This window comes from Oncorhynchus masou, unplaced genomic scaffold (genome assembly GCF_036934945.1).
Source record: "Oncorhynchus masou masou isolate Uvic2021 unplaced genomic scaffold, UVic_Omas_1.1 unplaced_scaffold_1720, whole genome shotgun sequence".
NCBI lineage: Eukaryota > Metazoa > Chordata > Actinopteri > Salmoniformes > Salmonidae > Oncorhynchus > Oncorhynchus masou.
The window spans coordinates 1-13,501 of NW_027007369.1; the positions used below are offsets into that span (position 1 = coordinate 1).

At 47.5% G+C, this 13,501-nt stretch overlaps 1 pseudogene; it reads left to right on the top strand.

The window, feature by feature from the left end:
- The first annotated feature begins 4,535 nt into the window (after positions 1 to 4,535).
- LOC135532091 (papilin-like) overlaps positions 4,536 to 13,501 on the top strand; it is a 112,078-nt pseudogene continuing 103,112 nt past the window's right edge.

Genomic DNA, 13,501 nt, shown 5'->3' on the forward strand with positions numbered 1-13,501 from the left:
CCAAATGATTCTCCAAATGTTATTCACAGGGTTTGAGGTTGTGAGGCTATGGGAGTCACTTTATGTCACTCCAAATGATTCCCTGTTATTCACAGGGTTTGAGGTTGTGAGACTATGGGAGTCACTTTATGTCACTCCAAATGATTCCCTGTTATTCTATTCTACCTTTTTCAATTAAATTAATAGTTACGTGTTGAGAATACACACAAAAACACATTAACGTTACTTGCTATATTCTGTTAGTACAACATTGAATAAATAAGTTATTATTAAAATATGCATAACTTTATTGATGATATATATTCCTTCACAATGTGTGCTCGGTGTATTATACAGTGTGTGCACGTGTGTTTGTTTGTGTATTCAGTAGGTGTGTGTGCATGTGTGTTTGTGTGCGTGCACGTGTGTTTGTTTGTGTATTCAGTAGGTGTGTGTGCATGTGTGTGTGTGTGTGCGTGCACGTGTGTTTGTTTGTGTATTCAGTAGGTGTGTGTGCATGTGTGTGTGTGTGCGTGCACGTGTGTTTGTTTGTGTATTCAGTAGGTGTGTGTGCATGTGTGTGTGTGTGTTTGTACATGTGGTCAAGGAATGGGACTCTTGAGTCTTTTTGCTGACCAGTCTATTGACGGTGTTAGTGAGAGTTGAGTCCTGTGACTGGGGCTCTGTCCTGACCCCCTAACTCTGACAGTTCCGGTAATAAGTTGAGGACAATAGGCTCATAGAGCCACTGACTCCATTAACAACCTTCAAGTGAGTGCAATTACGGACAGTCAGATCAGTCCAGACCAGAGTGTCCACTGCCTGCTGGGCTGCCTTGCCCCCTCTCGTTCAGGGAACCATAGTAAAACATTCTCGTATGTTCTCAGAACAGGACTCCTCCGTTCTCAGAACAGAACACCTCCGTTAAGAACAGAACACCTCCGTTAAGAACAGAACATCTCCGTTAAGAACAGAACACCTCCGTTAAGAACAGAACACCTCCGTTAAGAACAGAACTCCTCCGTTCTCAGAACAGAACACCTCCGTTAAGAACAGAACACCTCCGTTAAGAACAGAACACCTCCGTTAAGAACAGAACACCTCCGTTCTCAGAACAGAACACCTCCGTTCTCAGAACAGAACTCCTCCGTTCTCAGAACAGAACACCTCCGTTAAGAACAGAACACCTCCGTTAAGAACAGAACACCTCCGTTCTCAGAACAGAACACCTCCGTTAAGAACAGAACTCCTCCGTTCTCAGAACAGAACTCCTCCGTTCTCAGAACAGAACACCTCCGTTAAGAACAGAACACCTCCGTTAAGAACAGAACACCTCCGTTAAGAACAGAACACCTCCGTTAAGAACAGAACACCTCCGTTAAGAACAGAACACCTCCGTTCTCAGAACATAACACCTCCGTTATGAACAGAACTCCTCCGTTCTCAGAACAGAACACCTCCGTTAAGAACAGAACACCTCCGTTCTCAGAACAGAACACCTCCGTTAAGAACAGAACTCCTCCGTTCTCAGAACATAACACCTCCGTTATGAACAGAACTCCTCCGTTCTCAGAACAGAACACCTCCGTTCTCAGAACAGAACACCTCCGTTCTCAGAACATAACACCTCCGTTAAGAACAGAACTCATCCGTTCTCAGAACAGAACACCTCCGTTAAGAACAGAACACCTCCGTTCTCAGAACAGAACACCTCCGTTCTCAGAACAGATCTCCTCCGTTCTCAGAACAGAACACCTCCGTTCTCAGAACAGAACACCTCCGTTAAGAACAGAACTCCTCCGTTCTCAGAACAGAACACCTCCGTTAAGAACAGAACTCCTCCGTTCTCAGAACAGAACACCTCCGTTAAGAACAGAACACCTCCGTTAAGAACAGAACACCTCCATTCTCAGAACAGAACACCTCCGTTAAGAACAGAACACCTCCGTTCTCAGAACAGATCTCCTCCGTTAAGAACAGAACACCTCCGTTCTCAGAACAGAACACCTCCGTTAAGAACAGAACTCCTCCGTTCTCAGAACAGAACACCTCCGTTAAGAACAGAACTCCTCCGTTCTCAGAACAGAACACCTCCGTTAAGAACAGAACACCTCCATTCTCAGAACAGAACACCTCCGTTAAGAACAGAACACCTCCGTTCTCAGAACAGAACACCTCCATTCTCAGAACAGAACACCTCCGTTCTCAGAACAGAACTCCTCCGTTAAGAACAGAACACCTCCGTTCTCAGAACAGAACACCTCCGTTCTCAGAACAGAACTCCTCCGTTCTCAGAACAGAACTCCTCCGTTCTCAGAACAGAACACCTCCGTTCTCAGAACAGAACTCCTCCGTTCTCAGAACAGAACCTCCGTTCTCAGAACAGAACACCTCCGTTCTCAGAACAGAACACCTCCGTTCTCAGAACAGAACTCCTCCGTTCTCAGAACAGAACACCTCCGTTCTCAGAACAGAACACCTCCGTTCTCAGAACAGAACTCCTCCGTTCTCAGAACAGAACACCTCCGTTCTCAGAACAGAACACCTCCGTTCTCAGAACAGAACTCCTCCGTTCTCAGAACAGAACTCCTCCGTTCTCAGAACAGAACACCTCCGTTAAGAACAGAACTCCTCCGTTCTCAGAACAGAACACCTCCGTTAAGAACAGAACACCTCCGTTAAGAACAGAACTCCTCCGTTAAGAACAGAACACCTCCGTAAAGAACAGAACACCTCCGTTAAGAACAGAACACCTCCGTTAAGAACAGAACTCCTCCGTTCTCAGAACAGAACACCTCCGTTCTCAGAACAGAACACCTCCGTTAAGAATAGAACACCTCCGTTAAGAAAAGAACACCTCCGTTAAGAACAGAACTCCTCCGTTCTCAGAACAGAACACCTCCGTTAAGAACAGAACACCTCCATTAAGAAAAGAACACCTCCGTTAAGAACAGAACACCTCCGTTCTCAGAACAGAACTCCTCCGTTCTCAGAACAGAACTCCTCCGTTCTCAGAACAGAACACCTCCGTTAAGAACAGAACACCTCCGTTCTCAGAACAGAACTCCTCCGTTCTCAGAACAAACACCTCCGTTAAGAACAGAACACCTCCGTTAAGAAAAGAACACCTCCGTTAAGAACAGAACACCTCCGTTCTCAGAACAGAACACCTCCGTTCTCAGAACAGAACTCCTCCGTTCTCAGAACAGAACACCTCCGTTAAGAACAGAACACCTCCGTTAAGAAAAGAACACCTCCGTTAAGAACAGAACACCTCCGTTCTCAGAACAGAACTCCTCCGTTCTCAGAACAGAACTCCTCCGTTCTCAGAACAGAACACCTCCGTTAAGAACAGAACACCTCCGTTCTCAGAACAGAACTCCTCCGTTCTCAGAACAGAACTCCTCCGTTCTCAGAACAGAACACCTCCGTTCTCAGAACAAACACCTCCGTTAAGAACAGAACTCCTCCGTTCTCAGAACAGAACTCCTCCGTTCTCAGAACAAACACCTCCGTTAAGAACAGAACTCCTCCGTTAAGAACAGAACACCTCCGTTAAGAACAGAACACCTCCGTTCTCAGAACAGAACTCCTCCGTTCTCAGAACAGAACACCTCCGTTAAGAACAGAACACCTCCGTTAAGAACAGAACACCTCCGTTAAGAACATAACACCTCCGTTCTCAGAACAGAACTCCTCCGTTCTCAGAACAGAACACCTCCGTTAAGAACAGAACACCTCCGTTAAGAAAAGAACACCTCCGTTAAGAACAGAACACCTCCGTTCTCAGAACAGAACTCCTCCGTTCTCAGAACAGAACTCCTCCGTTCTCAGAACAGAACACCTCCGTTCTCAGAACAAACACCTCCGTTAAGAACAGAACTCCTCCGTTCTCAGAACAGAACTCCTCCGTTCTCAGAACAAACACCTCCGTTAAGAACAGAACTCCTCCGTTAAGAACAGAACACCTCCGTTAAGAACAGAACACCTCCGTTCTCAGAACAGAACTCCTCCGTTAAGAACAGAACTCCTCCGTTCTCAGAACAGAACACCTCCGTTAAGAACAGAACACCTCCGTTCTCAGAACAGAACACCTCCGTTCTCAGAACAGAACTCCTCCGTTCTCAGAACAGAACACCTCCGTTAAGAACAGAACACCTCCGTTAAGAACAGAACTCCTCCGTTCTCAGAACAGAACTCCTCCGTTCTCAGAACAGAACTCCTCCGTTCTCAGAATGTTGGAAAAAAAACTAACATAGACAAATGAATAATAATTATTTCTGTTTTGTGATTTTTTTTTAATAACAACCATTAAACATCTCACATGACACATAGGATTTGAAAATCACTTTATAATAATGATTGTAGAACTACTAGAAGCTAACACTTTTATCATAACGTTCGGTCGTAAACCATTTATAAAGGCATTTTACAAAACCATCTCCCCACCATTTCTTTAATCATTGCTCTCACATTTTGTAAATGTAAGTAAACATAGTTATTATAATCGCCTTTATCAGACTAACTAACTGGTTTTGTCGTCCCCATCAGCGAAAGAGGAAGATGCTGTGGTGTCTGGTTGCTGTGCAGCTGTTCTTGGCGCCAGCTCTCCTGGTAAGCAGACATGATGTCCATATGAATAGTATTGCATTACGTTGTTATTGTATTCAGTGAAGACAAATTGTTACGTGGGGGGAAAAGCAGTCTGGCACAGGTAACACATCCAACCTACACTACATTGTCAAAAGTATGTGGACAACCGTTGCTGACAGGTTTATATAATCGAGCACACCACCATGCAATCTCCATAGACAAACCAATAGCAGTAGAATGGCCCCATACTGAAGAGCTCAGTGACTTTCAACGTGGTACTGTCATAGGATGTCACCTTTCTATCAAGACAGTATGTCAAAATTCTGCCCTGCTGGGGCTCACCAGCCACCCCTGTTTCACCAGCCTCCCCTGCTTCACCAGCCTCCCCTGCTTCACCACCACCCCTGCTGACACCAGCCTCCCCTGCTTCACCAGCCACCCCTGCTTCACCAGCCTCCCCTGCTTCACCACCACCCCTGCTGACACCAGCCTCCCCTGCTTCACCAGCCTCACCAGCCTCCCCTGCTTCACCAGCCTCCCCTGCTTCTCCAGCCTCCCCTGCTTCACCAGCCACCCCTGCTTCACCAGCCACCCCTGCTTCACCAGCCTCCCCTGCTTCACCAGCCACGCCTGCTTCACCAGCCTCCCCTGCTTCACCAGCCTCCCCTCCTTCATCAGCCACCCCTGCTGGGACTGCCCCCGGTCAAGTGTAAGAGCTGTTATTGTGAAGTGGAAACGTCTAGGAGCAACGACGGCTCAGCCGTGAAGTGGTAGGCCACACAAGCTCACAGAACGGGACCGCCGAGTGCTGAAGTGTATAGTGCTTAGAAATCGTCTGGCCTCGGCTGCAACACTCACTACTGAGTTCCAAACTGCCTCTGTCCTCGGTTGCAACACTCACTACTGAGTTCCAAACTGCCTCTGTCCTCGGTTACAACACTCACTACCGAGTTCCAAACTGCCTCTGTCCTCGGTTACAACACTCACTACCGAGTTCCAAACTGCCTCTGTCCTCGGTTACAACACTCACTACCGAGTTCCAAACTGCCTCTGTCCTCGGTTACAACACTCACTACAGAGTTCCAAACTGCCTCTGGAAGCAACGTCGGCACAAGAACTGTTCATCGGGAAGCTTCATGAAATGGGTTTCCATGGCCGAGCAGCCGCACACAAGCCTAAGATCACCATGTGCAATGCCAAGCGTTGGCTGGAGTGGTGTAAAGCTCGCCGCTATTGGAGTCAAGGAGCAGTTGAAACGCGTTCTCTGGAGTGACGAATCACGCGTCACCATCTGGCAGTCCGACGGACTTATCTGGGCCCTTTTCTGTTCAGCATGACAATGTCCCCTTGCAGAAAGCGAGGTCAATGGTTTGTAGAAATTGGTGTGGAAGAACTGGACTGGCCTGCACAGAACCCTGACCTCAACCCCATCGAACACCTTTGGGATGAATTGGAACGCTGATTGCATGCCAGGCCTAATCGCCCAACATCAGTCCCTGACCTCACTAATGCTCTTGTGGCTGAATGGAAGCAAGTCCCCAGAGCAATGTTCCAACATCTAGTGGAAAGCCTTCCCAGAAGAGTGGAGGCTGTTATAGCAGCAATGTTCCAACATCTAGTGGAAAGCCTTCCCAGAGAGTGGAGGCTGTTATAGCAGCAATGTTCCAACATCTAGTGGAAAGCCTTCCCAGAAGAGTGGAGGCTGTTATAGCAGCAATGTTCCCACATCTAGTGGAAAGCCTTCCCAGAAGAGTGGAGGCTGTTATAGCAGCAATGTTCCAACATCTAGTGGAAAGCCTTCCCAGAAGAGTGGAGGCTGTTATAGCAGCAATGTTCCAACATCTAGTGGAAAGCCTTCCCAGAAGAGTGGAGGCTGTTATAGCAGCAATGTTCCAACAACTAGTGGAAAGCCTTCCCAGAAGAGTGGAGGCTGTTATAGCAGCAATGTTCCAACATCTAGTGGAAAGCCTTCCCAGAAGAGTGGAGGCTGTTATAGCAGCAATGTTCCAACAACTAGTGGAAAGCCTTCCCAGAAGAGTGGAGGCTATTATAGCAGCAATGTTACAACATCTAGTGGAAATCGTTCCCAGAAGAGTTGAGGAGGCTGTTATAGCAGCAATGTTCCTACATCTAGTGGAAAGCCTTCCCAGAAGAGTGGAGGCTGTTAAAGCAGCAATGTTCCAACATCTAGTGGAAAGCATTCCCAGAAGAGTGTAGGAGGCTGTTATAGCAGCAAGGGGGGGACCAACTCCGTATTAATGCCCATGAATTTGGAATCAGATATTGGACGAGCAGGTGTCCACATACTTGTAGCGTATGTGTTACAGTACTGTGTTATATAGGTCCCCACAGAGACCACACAGTAAATATGTCGACACTAGCTGTACAATACTTAGGAGGTCTGCTAAACATGTATTATTATAGGTGACAGGACAGTGGTGGCAGGACAGTGGTGGCAGGACAGTGGTGGCAGGATAGTGGTGAGGTAGATGACAGGATAGTGATGAGAGGATAGTGGTGAGAGAGGTGAGAGGATAGTGGTGAGAGAGGTGACAGGATAGTGGTGAGGTAGATGACAGGATAGTGGTGAGGTAGATGACAGGATAGTGGTGAGGTAGATGACAGGATAGTAGTGAGGTAGATGACAGGATAGTAGTGAGGTAGATGACAGGATAGTGGTGAGGTAGATGACAGGATAGTGGTGAGAGGATAGTGGTGAGAGAGGTGACAGGATAGTGGTGAGGTAGGTGACAGGATAGTGGTGAGGTAGATGACAGGATAGTGGTGAGAGGATAGTGGTGAGAGAGGTGAGAGGATAGTGGTGAGGTAGGTGACAGGATAGTGGTGAGGTAGATGACAGGATAGTGGTGAGGTAGATGACAGGACAGTGGTGACAGGATAGTGGTGAGGTAGATGACAGGATAGTGGTGAGGTAGATGACAGGATAGTGGTGAGGTAGATGACAGGATAGTGGTGAGGTAGATGACAGGATAGTGGTGAGGTAGATGACAGGATAGTAGTGAGGTAGATGACAGGATAGTGGTGAGGTAGATGACAGGATAGTGGTGAGAGGATAGTGGTGAGAGAGGTGACAGGATAGTGGTGAGGTAGGTGACAGGATAGTGGTGAGGTAGATGACAGGATAGTGGTGAGAGGATAGTGGTGAGAGAGGTGAGAGGATAGTGGTGAGGTAGGTGACAGGATAGTGGTGAGGTAGATGACAGGATAGTGGTGAGGTAGATGACAGGACAGTGGTGACAGGATAGTGGTGAGGTAGATGACAGGATAGTGGTGAGGTAGATGACAGGACAGTGGTGACAGGATAGTGGTGAGGTAGATGACAGGATAGTGGTGAGGTAGATGACAGGATAGTGGTGAGAGGATAGTGGTGAGAGAGGTGACAGGATAGTAGTGAGGTAGATGACAGGATAGTGGTGAGGTAGATGACAGGATAGTGGTGAGAGGATAGTGGTGAGAGAGGTGACAGGATAGTGGTGAGGTAGGTGACAGGATAGTGGTGAGGTAGATGACAGGATAGTGGTGAGAGGATAGTGGTGAGAGAGGTGAGAGGATAGTGGTGAGGTAGGTGACAGGATAGTGGTGAGGTAGATGACAGGATAGTGGTGAGGTAGATGACAGGACAGTGGTGACAGGATAGTGGTGAGGTAGATGACAGGATAGTGGTGAGGTAGATGACAGGACAGTGGTGACAGGATAGTGGTGAGGTAGATGACAGGATAGTGGTGAGGTAGATGACAGGATAGTGGTGAGGTAGATGACTGGATAGTGTTGAGGTAGATGACTGGATAGTGGTGAGGTAGATGACAGGATAATGGTGAGGTAGATGACTGGATAGTGGTGACAGGATAGTGGTGAGGTAGATGACAGGATAGTGGTGAGGTAGATGACTGGATAGTGGTGAGGTAGATGACTGGATAGTGGTGACAGGATAGTAATGAGGTAGATGACAGGACAGTGGTGAGGTTGATGACAGGATAGTGGTGAGGTAGATGACAGGATAGTGGTGAGGTAGATGACAGGATAGTGGTGAGGTAGATGACAGGATAGTGGTGAGGTAGATGACTGGATAGTGGTGAGGTAGATGACTGGATAGTGGTGACAGGATAGTGGTGAGGTAGATGACTGGATAGTGGTGAGGTAGATGACAGGATAGTGGTGAGGTAGATGACAGGATAGTGGTGAGGTAGATGACAGGATAGTGGTGAGGTAGATGACTGGATAGTGGTGAGGTAGATGACTGGATAGTGGTGACAGGATAGTGGTGAGGTAGATGACTGGATAGTGGTGAGGTAGATGACAGGATAGTGGTGAGGTAGATGACTGGATAGTGGTGAGGTAGATGACTGGATAGTGGTGACAGGATAGTGGTGAGGTAGATGACAGGATAGTGGTGAGGTAGATGACAGGATAGTAGTGAGGTAGATGACAGGATAGTGGTGAGGTAGATGACAGGATAGTGGTGAGGTAGATGACAGGATAGTGGTGACAGGATAGTGGTGAGGTAGATGACAGGATAGTAGTGAGGTAGATGACAAGATAGTAGTGAGGTAGATGACAGGATAGTGGTGAGGTAGATGACAGGATAGTGGTGAGGTAGGTGACAGGATAGTGGTGACAGGATAGTAGTGAGGTAGATGACTGGATAGTGGTGAGGTAGATGACAGGATAGTGGTGAGGTAGATGACAGGATAGTGGTGAGGTAGATGACAGGATAGTGGTGAGGTAGATGACAGGACAGTGGTGACAGGACAGTGGTGAGGTAGATGACAGGATAGTGGTGACAGGATAGTAGTGAGGTAGATGACTGGATAGTGGTGAGGTAGATGACAGGATAGTGGTGAGGTAGATGACAGGATAGTGGTGAGGTAGATGACAGGATAGTGGTGAGGTAGATGACAGGACAGTGGTGAGGTAGATGTCAGGATAGTGGTGAGGTAGATGACAGGATAGTAGTGAGGTAGATGACAGGATAGTGGTGACTGGATAGTGGTGAGGTAGATGACAGGACAGTGGTGAGGTAGATGTCAGGATAGTGGTGAGGTAGATGACAAGATAGTAGTGAGGTAGATGACAGGATAGTGGTGAGGTAGATGACAGGATAGTGGTGAGGTAGATGACAGGATAGTGGTGAGGTAGATGTCAGGATAGTGGTGAGGTAGATGACAGGATAGTGGTGAGGTAGATGACAGGATAGTAGTGAGGTAGATGACAAGATAGTGGTGAGGTAGATGACAGGATAGTGGTGAGAGGATAGTGGTGAGAGAGGTGACAGGATAGTGGTGAGGTAGATGACAAGATAGTGGTGAGGTAGATGACAGGATAGTGGTGAGGTAGATGACAGGACAGTGGTGAGGTAGATGACAGGATAGTGGTGAGGTAGATGACAGGACAGTGGTGAGGTAGATGACAGGATAGTGGTGAGGTAGATGACAGGATAGTGGTGAGGTAGATGACAGGATAGTGGTGAGGTAGATGACAGGATAGTGGTGAGAGGATAGTGGTGAGAGAGGTGACAGGATAGTGGTGAGGTAGATGACAGGATAGTGGTGACAGGATAGTGGTGAGGTAGATGACAGGATAGTGGTGAGGTAGATGACAGGATAGTGGTGAGAGGATAGTGGTGAGAGAGGTGACAGGATAGTGGTGAGGTAGATGACAGGACAGTGGTGACAGGATAGTGGTGAGGTAGATGACAGGATAGTGGTGAGGTAGATGACAGGATAGTGGTGAGGTAGATGACAGGATAGTGGTGAGGTAGGTGACAGGATAGTGGTGAGGTAGATGACAGGATAGTGGTGAGGTAGGTGACAGGATAGTGGTGAGGTAGGTGACAGGATAGTGGTGAGGTAGATGACAGGATAGTGGTGAGGTAGATGACTGGATAGTGGTGAGGTAGATGACAGGATAGTAGTGAGGTAGATGACAGGATAGTAGTGAGGTAGATGACAGGATAGTGGTGAGGTAGATGACAGGATAGTGGTGAGGTAGATGACTGGATAGTGGTGAGGTAGATGACAGGATAGTGGTGAGGTAGATGACAGGATAGTGGTGAGGTAGATGACTGGATAGTGGTGAGGTAGATGACAGGATAGTGGTGAGGTAGATGACAGGATAGTGGTGAGGTAGATGACAGGATAGTAGTGAGGTAGATGACAGGATAGTGGTGAGGTAGATGACAGGATAGTGGTGAGGTAGATGACAGGATAGTGGTGAGGTAGATGACTGGATAGTAGTGAGGTAGATGACAGGACAGTAGTGAGGTAGATGACAGGATAGTAGTGACAGGATAGTGGTGAGGTAGATGACAGGATAGTGGTGAGGTAGATGACTGGATAGTGGTGAGGTAGATGACAGGATAGTGGTGAGGTAGATGACAGGACAGTGGTGAGGTAGATGACAGGATAGTGGTGAGGTAGATGACAGGATAGTGGTGAGGTAGATGACAGGATAGTGGTGAGGTAGATGACAGGATAGTGGTGAGGTAGGTGACAGGATAGTGGTGAGGTAGATGACAAGATAGTGGTGAGGTAGATGACAGGATAGTGGTGAGGTAGATGACAGGACAGTGGTGAGGTAGATGACAGGATAGTGGTGAGGTAGATGACAGGATAGTGGTGAGGTAGATGACAGGATAGTGGTGAGGTAGATGACAGGATAGTGGTGAGGTAGATGACAGGATAGTAGTGAGGTAGATGACAGGATAGTGGTGAGGTAGATGACAGGATAGTGGTGAGGTAGATGACAGGATAGTGGTGAGGTAGATGACAGGATAGTAGTGAGGTAGATGACAGGATAGTAGTGAGGTAGATGACTGGATAGTGGTGAGGTAGATGACAGGATAGTGGTGAGGTAGATGACAGGATAGTAGTGACAGGATAGTGGTGAGGTAGATGACAGGACAGTGGTGAGGTAGATGACAGGATAGTGGTGAGGTAGATGACAGGATAGTGGTGAGGTAGATGACAGGATAGTGGTGAGGTAGATGACAGGATAGTGGTGAGGTAGATGACAGGATAGTGGTGAGGTAGATGACAGGATAGTGGTGAGGTAGATGACAGGATAGTGGTGAGGTAGATGACAGGATAGTGGTGAGGTAGATGACAGGACAGTGGTGAGAGAGGTGACAGGATAGTGGTGAGGTAGATGACAGGATAGTGGTGAGGTAGATGACAGGATAGTGGTGAGGTAGATGACTGGATAGTGGTGAGGTAGATGACAGGATAGTGGTGAGGTAGATGACAGGATAGTGGTGAGGTAGATGACAGGACAGTGGTGAGAGAGGTGACAGGATAGTGGTGAGGTAGATGACAGGATAGTGGTGAGGTAGATGACAGGATAGTGGTGAGGTAGATGACTGGATAGTGGTGAGGTAGATGACAGGATAGTAGTGAGGTAGATGACAGGATAGTGGTGACTGGATAGTGGTGAGGTAGATGACTGGATAGTGGTGAGGTAGATGACTGGATAGTGGTGAGGTAGATGACTGGATAGTGGTGAGGTAGATGACAGGATAGTAGTGAGGTAGATGACTGGATAGTGGTGAGGTAGATGACAGGATAGTGGTGAGGTAGATGACTGGATAGTAGTGAGGTAGATGACTGGATAGTGGTGAGGTAGATGACTGGATAGTAGTGAGGTAGATGACTGGATAGTGGTGAGGTAGATGACAGGATAGTGGTGAGGTAGATGACAGGATAGTAGTGACAGGATAGTGGTGAGGTAGATGACAGGACAGTGGTGAGGTAGATGACAGGATAGTGGTGAGGTAGATGACAGGATAGTGGTGAGGTAGATGACAGGATAGTAGTGAGGTAGATGACTGGATAGTGGTGACAGGATAGTGGTGAGGTAGATGACAGGATAGTGGTGAGGTAGATGACTGGATAGTGGTGACAGGATAGTGGTGAGGTAGATGACAGGATAGTAGTGAGGTAGATGACAGGATAGTGGTGAGGTAGATGACAGGATAGTGGTGAGGTAGATGACAGGATAGTGGTGAGGTAGATGACAGGACAGTGGTGAGAGAGGTGACAGGATAGTGGTGAGGTAGATGACTGGATAGTAGTGAGGTAGATGACAGGATAGTGGTGAGGTAGATGACAGGATAGTGGTGAGGTAGATGACAGGATAGTGGTGAGGTAGATGACTGGATAGTGGTGAGGTAGATGACAGGATAGTAGTGAGGTAGATGACAGGATAGTGGTGAGGTAGATGACTGGATAGTGGTGAGGTAGATGACTGGATAGTAGTGAGGTAGATGACTGGATAGTGGTGAGGTAGATGACTGGATAGTGGTGAGGTAGATGACAGGATAGTGGTGAGGTAGATGACTGGATAGTGGTGAGGTAGATGACAGGATAGTGGTGAGGTAGATGACTGGATAGTGGTGAGGTAGATGACTGGATAGTAGTGAGGTAGATGACAGGATAGTGGTGAGGTAGATGACAGGATAGTGGTGAGGTAGATGACAGGATAGTAGTGAGGTAGATGACAGGATAGTGGTGAGGTAGATGACAGGATAGTGGTGAGGTAGATGACAGGATAGTGGTGAGGTAGATGACAGGATAGTGGTGAGGTAGATGACAGGATAGTAGTGAGGTAGATGACAGTACAGTGGTGAGGTTGATGACAGGATAGTAGTGAGAGAGGTGACGGGGGGTTGACGGGGGGTATATGGGGTCTGGAGTCAGAAGCTGTTACCACTACACCAGAGTCCGGTACATGGCAACCTAGTCCTATAGAGCTCTATGGCCTCTTGTCAAAAGTAGTACACTATATAAGGAATAGGGTCCATTTAAAGTAGTGAACTATATAGGGAGTAGGGTACCTTTTGAAGTAGTGAACTATATAGGGAATAGGGTACCATTTAAAGTAGTGAACTATATAGGGAATAATATATATAATATAT